The sequence below is a fragment of the Sciurus vulgaris genome, assembly GCF_902686455.1.
Source record: "Sciurus vulgaris genome assembly, chromosome: 3".
In the NCBI taxonomy this organism is placed as follows: Eukaryota; Metazoa; Chordata; class Mammalia; order Rodentia; family Sciuridae; genus Sciurus; species Sciurus vulgaris.
In genome coordinates, this window is record NC_136463.1 from 51,369,717 (window position 1) to 51,380,780 (window position 11,064).

The 11,064-nt window shown below is 38.3% G+C and overlaps 1 pseudogene across 1 annotated transcript; it reads left to right on the forward strand.

Annotated features, from left to right (window-relative positions):
* Positions 1–2,321: 2,321 nt before the first annotated feature.
* Positions 2,322–2,813, forward strand: LOC306655976 (large ribosomal subunit protein eL21-like; annotated as a pseudogene). The gene has a single exon. The product of its transcript is annotated as a large ribosomal subunit protein eL21-like (transcript).
* Positions 2,814–11,064: the final 8,251 nt, after the last annotated feature.

Sequence of the window (11,064 nt, forward strand, 5' to 3'; positions counted from 1 at the left end):
AAATGTCAGGGGTCAATTATGCAGGTGAACTTAGAACACCTCCAAATCACTCTCCCCATTCCCTGTATCTCAAGTGATTCAAACTAGGAAGAGCCCCGATTACTTAGAAACTTATTAATCAATATGGTTCTGCATTAAATCTGTAAGGCTTATATTTTTACTGTCCTTCATTCCAAATTCCTTTTGATCTATGGGATATGGTGACAGTGTTCATTGCTTTTTACATATAACTATTGAAATGGGTTTGGTGGACCCTGTTTTAAACAGAAAAAAAAAAGAAAAGAAAAGAAAACTTGCTTCCCAATAACCATAGAACCTTACCAAGAGAACTCAGAGAAGGTCTGAGGATGAAATGAAAGTATAAAGTCAGAAGGGATTATTGAAGAGGTAAATTAATTAGAATGGACAGTTCAATGCTTCAAACCTGAATCAAACAAGCAAGTTGAGTAGCTTGAGCTTGTATGCTTGTAATTTGCCTCATCCGTGGATGATCCCACTCTATATTATAGGTAGCTTTACTCTTAAGAGTTTGTGAATGTGCCAATGGAAGACATCAACAAAGCTCAAGTAACTGTGCTGCTGGGCACCAACCTGTCTGTACTAGGACTAGTGGGTCGTATCAAAGGAGCCAGATCATAAATCCAGAGTCTTACCTGCCACCCCACAGCACACTCACACATACTTCCAAGTCCCAGAATGTTGGAAGTAAAATAAGAGGCATACAAGAGACATCAACGGAACTCTAGTCAAAGGGATTGTAGTATAGGACTTAGCATGAGATAAAACCTCACAGTTCGGAGATAACCCCCACAAACTTAAGTTTTAAATGTTAATAGCTAACTGACCCCTCATGCAAAGGGTAATGCAGATCCCCCTTATTATTGCAAACACACACACACATGCATGTGCACGCACATGCGCACACATACATGCATACACATACACACCCCTGTGGTCCTGCTCTCCTTGCTTATTACCACCTAGGTATCAGAATTCAACTGAAGTGGAGAAAGCTTTGGACTAAAAGTTGTATCTGAGGTCCAGTTTTATCTTGGAAAATTGCTTACCAAATGACTTTGTCACTACACTCCCCTTTCCAATGACATCTATAAAATGGGCTCTTATAACTACCAGATGAAATAATATAGAGAATAATAACCAACATCTATTGAGTGCTTACCACATGGTTTATCTCTTTGATAAACCATGGTTTATCAAATGAAATAAAACCATGAAATTTACATGGTTTATCTCTTTGATACTTATCATATATAACTTTGTGATGCTGTTGTGATAGATGACCCAGGTAAGTTAAGAAACTTGTCCAAGATTGTAATTAGTGACAAGTAGAGATGGCACTGGAACCAAGCAATCTGATTCCAGAGCACTTTGAGATCTATAAAGCACACCACAGTCATAGGCTAAAGGTAGAAGAACACCTGGAATCGTCAGCACTTCTGAAATTGTGGTTGATGAACTTCCCTAAAATGTAGATTCTTTGCTACCTCCCCAGGCCCTATGTTGCTGGGCAGAAGCATCTGCATTTTTAATAAACTTCACCCAGTGATTCTTATTAACCAAATTTGAGACCCTCTGAATTAAGAATAAACCATCGAAATTCACTTCCAGTCAACATCTTAAAAATGTCAAATCTTCTGACCCATGAATATGGTATACCTTTCCATTTACTTAGGTTTTCTTTAGTTTCCCTCAAAAGGGTTTTGTAGTTTTCATTTTAAAGGAATTTCCTTTTTTCAGGCTTTTAAATATCATTTCAATCTCTTTAATAAGATACAAGCATATTCTGGTTACAGATTCTTCCCAAGTAGTACCTTGTATTTTCCAAAGAATTTGACCTTTATATTTAATTTTTTTTTATTGTCACGAAGTCATTCATAACATTCATGTAGTATTCTCTTAGTGTTTGTAGAATCTTTGGTATTTAATGTCATATGTCTTTTCTAGAAGAAAATTTTTAAAGAAATTGAAAAATTCATTGTAAAATTCACATGGAAATGCAAAACTCTTAGCACTATCTGATTTCATGATTCATTATGAAGCTATAATAAATAAAAGCATGTCATATTTTCATCAAGATAATTAGATTAACACAACAGAGCCCAATAACAGATCCACAGAAATATGAAGAACTTTAAAAAAAAATGCAGAGGCAATTCTGTCAAGAAAGTACAGTCTTTTCAACAATGATATTGGAATAACCAGATATCCACATTTTTAAAAGATTCTGATCCATACCTAATGTCTTTTAAAAATTCACTTAAGATGGATGCTCAACCCCTTTGGCCAGAACCACCATCTTCCAGTAATTCACCAAAATGACAAACACAAAGGAAAAGAGGAGAGGAACCCGATATATGTTCTCTAAGCCTTTTAGAAAACATGGAGTTGTTCCTTTGGCCACATATGTGCACATCTATAAGAAAGGTGATATTGTAGACATTAAGGGAATGGGTACTGTTCAAAAAGGAATGTCCCATAAATGTTAAAACTGGGAGAGTCTGCAATGTTACCCAGCATGCTGTTGGCATTGTTGTGAATAAGCAAGTTAAGGGTAAGATTCTTGCCAAGAGAAAATTAATGTGTGTATTGAGCATATTAAGCACTCTAAGAGCCGAGACAGCTTCCTGAAACGTGTGAAGGAAAATGATCAGAAAAAGAAGGAAGCCAAAGAGAAAGGTACCTGGGTTCAGCTGAATTGCCAGCCTGCTCCACCCAGAGAAGCACATTTTGAGAGAACAAATGGGAAAGAGCCTGAGCTGCTGGAAACTATTCCCTATAAATTCATGGCATAATAAATGTAAAAAAAAAACCAAAAGCCTGTGAACTTTAAAAAAAGATGGGTGCTCAAAAATAAAACTATAAAACTTCTAAAAATAGGGGAAAGTCTTTGTAAACTTATATAAGGCAAAAAGTTATTGGGCATGACATCTAAGCATAATCCCTAAAAAGAAAATAAATAAATTAGATTCCATCAAAATTAAAATGTCTTCAAAAATATCTTTGCAAAAGGCACTGTTAAGAGAATTAAAAGACAAGATACAGAGAGAAAACTCTGCAAATTATAAATCTGATAAAGGATCTATATGCAGAATAAAATGTTCTCAAATTTTAACAAGAAAGCGAGCAACCCAAAACAAGCAAAAGACAGACATTTCACCAAATAGAATATAGGGACCATAGAATATATAAATAAAGCACACGAAGAAAACAGAATATAAGAAGGGAAATAAGCACATAAAAAGATATTAAAGGATTCAGAATAACTAGAACTTTTATTCATTACACAGATACACACGCACGCACGCGCGCGCGCGCACATACACACACACACACACACACACACAGAGCTTTTTTCTTTAAGAAACTGCAGATGGCCAGAAGCTTGGGAGGCTGAGGCAGGAGGATTTCAATTTCAAAGCCAGCCTCAGCCTCAGAGAGGCCCTGAGCAATTTAGTGAGATCCTGTCTCAAAATTAAAAATTTTTAAAGGACTGGGAATGTCTCTCAGTGGTTAAGTGCCCCTGACTTCAATCCCCTGGTACAGGAAGAAAGAGCGAGAGCGCAAGAGAGAGAGAAAGAAAGAAAGAGAGGGAAGGAAGGAAGGAAGGAAGGAAGGAAGGAAGGAAGGAAGGAAGGAAGGAAGGAAGGAAGGAAGGAAGGAAGGAAGGAAGGAAAGAAAGAAAGAAAGGAAGGAAGGAGCAGGGAGAAGTTGCAGTTGGCAGCAACAAGTGGAGATGGAAGTGTACAAATTCCGCTTTGGAAAAGAGTTTGGCAGTTTCTTAAAAACAAGTTCCTACAACGTGATCCAGCCATTCCAGTCCTACACTATACAAAGACTCATACACAAATATTTGTAGCAACTTTATTTGTAATAGCCAAAAATTGGAAACAACCCCAATACCCAACAGTCCATGGACAGGTGAATAGATATCCAGATTGCTGCACTGCCATACTATGGAATACAACTCAGCAATAAAAAGGAAGAACTGCTACTACAGGCCACAAGGGTGAAACTCCAAACAGTACTGCTGAGAGGAAGAAGTCAGGTGCAAAAGGAAGTTTAGTACAGGTCTCCCTTCCTATAAACCTAGAACAGGAAAACTTAGCTGTAGCTACAGAAAACCCATTCCTGGGGCAGGCAGGGAGAAGTGGAGGAGCTGGAGAGGGAGAGAGAGATTGTGAAATAAAGCACAGGGATGAAGAGAGCAACTGCTTGCTTGACCCCACTCCAGGCTCCACGGCGTGTGTTGCTGATTGATCAGGATGCTTCTCTATGTGCACAGCATCCACTGGTGTTTGTCCTGAGCTCTCCTCCTTGGGTCTCTGACCAGATAGTCCAGCACTTGGGTTTTTCTGTGGTTTTGGTACTCAGCTCTTTATCTTCTTTTTCAAAAGGTCAAATTGTCTGCCAACAGACTCAGTCTGGCCAAAGCTTGGGGTGGTCTGAGAAATACCCTGCCTCCTCCATCTTGCCCACCTCCCTTTGCTTGTTTAAGTTTCCTGTAGCTCCATCCTCCTAAAATAAGGAGGCTGTAGGTGTGAACATGAGGGTTAACAGTTGACTGCACAATGACAAAATAGACATGTGGGCAAAACAAATCAGAGGGGCTTTGTGGGAGGTACGATGTAGCTGCTTTGATAAACTCCATGATGGCAGAACTCTTTGTCCATTTGGTTGTTTGATATATTTCAAATACCTAGAATAGTATGTGGCACATAGCAGACATGCTCAATAAATATTCACTGAAGAGTGAATGATAAATATTACTTATTTACAAATATTGCTTTTATTTATTTATCTGTTTATTATTTGTTCTGTTTAGTCACACGTGACAGCAGAATGCATTTTTATTCATTGTACACAAATGGAGTACAACTTCATTTCTCTGGTTGTACATGAAGTAGAGTCACACCACTCATGCAATCATACATGTATATAGGGTAATGATGTTTGTCTCAATCCACCATTTTTCCTTCCTCCTGCCCCCTCCCCTCATTTCCCTCTACACGATCCAATGTTTCTCCAGTCTTCCCTTACCCATCCCCCTGCATTATGTATCAGCATCCATTTATCAGAAAAAACATCCGGCCTTTGGTTTTGGGGGATTGGCTTATTTCAGTTAGCATGATATTCTCCAACTCCATCCATTTACCTGCAAATGCCATAATTCTATTTTCCTTTAAGGCTAAGTAATATTCCACTGTGTATATATACACCACAGTTTCTTTATCCATTCATCTATTGAAGGCATCTAGGTTAGTTCCACAATCCAGCTATTGTGAATTGAGTGGCTATAATCATTGATGTGGCTGATAATTCTTCTTTTTCCCATCAAATGACCATTGTCTGGCTCTCTTTGTCCACTGAGAGTAAAGTTCAATCTGATCTCATTGGTCCACAGTCCATTGCTGTATTGCAAATGATTTCAAATCAGGGTCTGAAAATGTAGGGCCACTGGAAATCATTACCCAATGCACCAATCAGAGCAGCTCAGTACTCTGAGAGAGACTGGAAGACTTAAACTGAAAGTGCCAGACCTCTGGGTCCTAGGCAAGGTCATTCCAGGAAGACCACACATTGGCTTCTGGGGAATGGAAGCTATAGATCTTTTAATTTCATTAAGAATATTATTGGTGTGTTTCTGCTATGCTGGATATATCATGAAAATTAAACTGTATTCATATTGGTTATAGATTTTGAAGAACTAAGAAAGGGAAAATATTTTCAAAACTTAGCTTAACTGAATAAAAATAATTTCCTACTTACATGAGCCACTTAAAATAAACACTAAATAAGCATACAGCACAAGGAAATCATGCATGTGTGACCTCTGTGTATCAGAAAAATTTCAAGGTTTACTTGGTAAAAAATGCCATGAGGATATGGTCTCCAAAGTGGCTTAAGCATTTGCCCATGAGAGGCTCTGCCTGATGTAGTTCAAACCCTATCAGCATAAAAAATCTCTTGAGGAGTTTTTAAAAATACACAGTGTAAAAGAACGTGATATTTACAATTTGCTTAAAATGATTCAGTACGAAAAAGGAGGGGAAACATGTTAGATGAAACAAGACTGGCACAGTGCTGATAATCTTTGGAGCTGAGGGATAATGTTCATGGAGCCACATGGAAGGTTCATTCTATAATTGCTTCTATTTTGTGCAAACTTAGAAATTACTGCGTAAAACAGACGTGGGGGGAAGTTTCTTTGGCATATCTGTGATACCACAGACTGTACCCAGAGACCTGAAAATGGTGAAGTTTCCTATATTTACCTACATTTGGAACCTCCCTGCCCCACCAAAATGTAACTATCTGTCTGTCTATCTACCTACCATCTACCAATGACTCCCTAGACCATGGAATCAGAAGCTCCAAGGGAGGGACCCAGACCCTTCATTCCTTCCCATACATAAACTTGGGAGCTTTTTACAACTATCTTATAAGAAATGGAGGCTGGAGGAGGAGAGGGTGATTCTTACCCAGTTACATGACTCCTAGGTGAGATTCAAACCCAAAAGTCTTTCTGCTCCAACTTCTCTGAGCACCAAAAGAAGGGAATCAAAAAGACATTAGTTCTCAGAAAAGACTCCTACACTCAACCCATCGTCCATGGATTCTTCTCCCTTGTGTCCCCTGGTCTCTCCCTGTTTCCTCACCCTTCTATCCTACACTGAGGTTAAAGCAGCATCTCATCCACTTCTTCCCTAAGTTTCCCCTGTTTCTGCTAACAAGTGTTCAAAACCAGTTACAAAATGGCAGCAGTCCATTGTCAACACCCAGTTTGGGTGTTATCTATAAAAATCTGCCCTGGGGATATGTTTCCTTTTTCAAAAAACTAAGCTCATGTGGTGGCACTCAAGAGTCATGTGTATGCCACATGTTTGGTCAGGTCTCAGAGCAATGCGACAACAAAAGAAGATAGTGAGTAACCAAATAAATTCCAAACAACTCAAGCTCTTGGCAGCTGTTAACATTCATAGGTATAAGGTGAAAGTCAACCATTGCATGAGAAGGAAGGACAAAGACATCTAGACTACAGGAAGGTTTCTACAACCACCAGATGTGGTAAATATTGCTTTTAAGTCAACTGAGAAAGGGTAGGCATAATATTTATGTTGTAATCCCTTGGGCAACCACCAGGAAACTCTGTGTGTGTGTATGTGTGTGTGTTTGCACACACACATATATAATATTCTAAAGAATGTTAATAGACAAGAGAAAAAAATTGAATACTAAAAAATGTTTGACTAAAGGGAAGGTAGTAAAGAAGGGAACAGGAAAGAAAACAAAATAGTAAAATGATAGGCTTTAATCCAAAACTTAAATTAAAAGATAGAGATTGTCCAAATACAACTTTTTAAAATCACTAAAGTATAAGCTATCTACAAGAAACTCACTTCAAAAATAATGATATCAATATATTAAAAGCAAATGGGTAGAAAAAGATATGTTATGCAAATATAACCAAAAGAAAGGCAGAGTAGCTACATTAATAATAGATATAGGGTCCCCCAGGTTCCTCACTTTCTTTCTGTGTCCTGACTGAAAATCATGGAGTGCCCTGATCACTCTGTGACCCAGCCAGCTGAAGGTTTTTCCCTGTAGACCTGAGCCCATGTCAAGGTTTCAAACATCCCCAGACACTGATGAAGGTATTTAGGTTGTTGCTTAAAATACTGAAAGAAACTGGCCCTGGCCCGAAGCCCAAATTCCTCAAATCCTTATATATACTCCACACCCTGACCACCTCACTGAGCACATACCTAGGTGAAACACCTCTTTTCTTTTTCTGTCCATCAGGAGGACAAGTTACAGCACTCTGTAAGTTTCCCTAATGAATACTCTCAGCTGACCATAGTAAAACCCAGGGCCTGTTTCTTTGAAATCCCAGGAGGCCTCAGCTCAAACAGCCTAGGGGCACTCCCTTGGGTGAACCCTCAACCACAGCTTTTAGGGCAACTCCAGTCACAGTTTTAGTGGGACAAAATTAACAGATAAAGCTGTTAACGGATGAAGCTGATCCAAGAGCAAAGAAAATTACTAGGGATAGAGAGAGAGATTGCATGGTGATGAAAAGGCCAATTCACCAGGAAAGTAGAACACACATGACAGCATATCCACCTAATAACAGCTTCAAAAAACACCATGCGAAACTGGCAGAACTGAAAGAGAAATAGAAATAGGCACATTGACAATTTGTTAGGAAACTTCAACTCCTCTCTCATTAATTGAAAGAACTAGTAGAAAATCAGCAAGGACATAGAGTTGTAAAAACCATTATTCAACTGAATCTAGTTGCATCTGTGGAATATTCCACACAATGACAGCAGAATATTTGTTATTTTCAAATGTACATGGAATATTCACCAAAATAGACACTAGATAGGTTGGGTCATAAAATAAATACTATTTAGGTTATGTCATAAATAAACAAATGTAAATGAATTATAACCATATATGTTTTCTGATCATATGTGAGAGAATTAAATTTGAAATCAATAATAGATAACAGAGAAACTTCCACACCCTTGTAAATTAAACAATACACTTCTAAATAGTCCATGGACCAAACAAAAAGTCTCAAGAGAAATTAGAAAATATTTTTGAGCCAGTCATGGGGCACACGCCTGTAATCTCAGCAACTCAGGTTGCTGAGGTCAGAGAATCACAAGTTTAAAGGCAGATGCAGCACATTAGCAAGACCTTCAGCAATTTAATGCAATCCTGTCTCAAAATAAAAAATAAAAAGGACTGGAGATGTGGTTCAGTGGTAAAGCACCCTGAGTTCAAATTTAAAAAAAAAAAAAAAAAAAGTATTTTAAAGCAAACAGAAAAAAGACACTTGTTAAAGTTTGTATATAGCTAAAGTAGCGCTTATAGGGAAATTTATACCTTTAAATAATAACATTATAAAAGGTCTCAAATCAATAATCTAAGATTCTACTTCTAAAAATCAGCAAAAGAGCCCAAAATAAATTCAAATTAAGCAGAAGAAAGAAAACAAGAAGCAGAAATCAAAGATATAAAAAGTAGAAAATAATAGAAAAATCAAAGTAACAAAAAGCTGATTAAGAACATCAATATAATTGACAAACTATTGGTAAGACTAAAATAGAAAACTGGCACAACTAAATACCAAACAATAAACAGTATCAATAATAAAAGAGAAGATATCACTATAGACCCTGGGACCTTAAAAAGAAAACTATGAACTCTCTGGATATAAATTAATAATTTAGATGAAATGAACCAAACCCTTAAAAACCAGAAATGGCTAAAACTCGTGCAAAATGAAATAGATGAGGTGAAATGTATTATTTTTAAGTTGAATTTTTGTTTTAAAAGAAAACCTTTAAAAGGAAATCTCCAGACCTAGATGTTTTCACAGGTAAATTCAATCAAACACTTTTCATGCTTTTTCTAGAAAATATCAGAGGAGAAAATACCTCCTCTTTTAGCACTACCCTGATACCAAGTCCAGACAAAAACAGTTTTTTAAAAATAATAAAATCACAAACCAATGAGCCTCCAGTAAAAATCCCCATAATCCCAGTGACTCAGGTAGCTAAGGCAGGATTGCAAGTTCAAGTCCAGCCTAAGCAACTTAGCAAGGCCCTAAACCACTTAGCAGGAGCCTATCTCAAAATTAAAAAGTAAAACAGGCTGGGGATATAGCTCAGTGTTAGAGCATCTGGGGCTTTAATCCCAGCCCTCAACCAGTGGAGAAGAAAAGAAAGTGGTTTCCATTTGCAGAAAGGGTAGAGCAAAATACCCTTTGTCCTGCAGGGCACTCCCTGGTTGCCAATCAGTGACAGCATTATGAAAGTAATCAGAGCCACCAAGGAGTCAAACAATAGCAATGAAGATCCTAGACACACATGCGCGCACGCGCACACACACACACACACACACACACACACTTTCATTTAATCCTCACAACTCAATGAAGTAAGTGCTCGAAGGATCCCCATTTTACAAATGAGTAAAATAAGGTCCAGAATTCATTTTGCTTGCACTGCTAGTACACATCCAGACAATCTAGCTCCAGAATACACGAATACATACTATTTTTTTTTTAATTATTTTGATTCATTGGACACAAATAGAGTAACGGGGGTAGGGGGAGGTAAGGGAAAAATGGAAGAAGGATGCATTGTGTAGACAGAATCTATACTCTTAACCGCTAAACTATACTGACTATATGTATAGTAATTTTCTTATTGTGTATAAATGACGGGATTTTCAACCGTGGTGCATGCCTATAATCCCAGTAACTCTGGAGACTGAGGCTGGAGGATCGCAAGTTCAAAGCCAACCTCAGCAACTTGGCAAGGTCCTAAGCAACTCAGTGAGACCCTGTCTCAAAATAAAATATAAAAAGGGCTGGGAATGTGGCTCATGGGTTCAATCCCAGGTACCTAAATAAATTAGTTAATTAATTTACCACATTCCTTTGTAATCATACCTCAGAGCAAGCAGGCACATACACAGCAGGTGGGCTGCGCATCTTCAAAGACTCTGAATCCCTTTCCTTCCCCAAGGTACTGAAGAAGATGGAAAATCAAATTCCTAAATGCTTCCCCTTGCTCAGACATGAGTGATTAGCAACTTCTTTCCACCCAGTTTACCTCAAAGTATGAACGTCTTTGCCGAATATCTTTGGTGGATTCGCCAAAGCATTGGGGTGGGGAGAGATGATAAGAGAAGCATAGCTCCTCTATCAGCACCCCTCACAACCCCAGTCTGGAATCAAGCCCACCTTGAGACCGCATCCACTACTCTCACTTTTTTCTAGGTGAAATAATGACTTTCATCTATGGCAATCCTAAAGAGACCCTCATTCTGGGACTCAATGGCAGTTGGGATCAGGCTGAAAATGTGAATAGAGGATAGTCAGGAGAAGAGGAGAGAGAGTGGGAGCCCCAGACAGGAAATTGTGAGTCCCCCCGGGAGCTGTTGAAAGTGTATAGATGTTCCAGGTCCCAAGTCAAACATTATGAAATCCAAGCATCAGAATTTACCCAAATCTCTCCAAGGTGATTT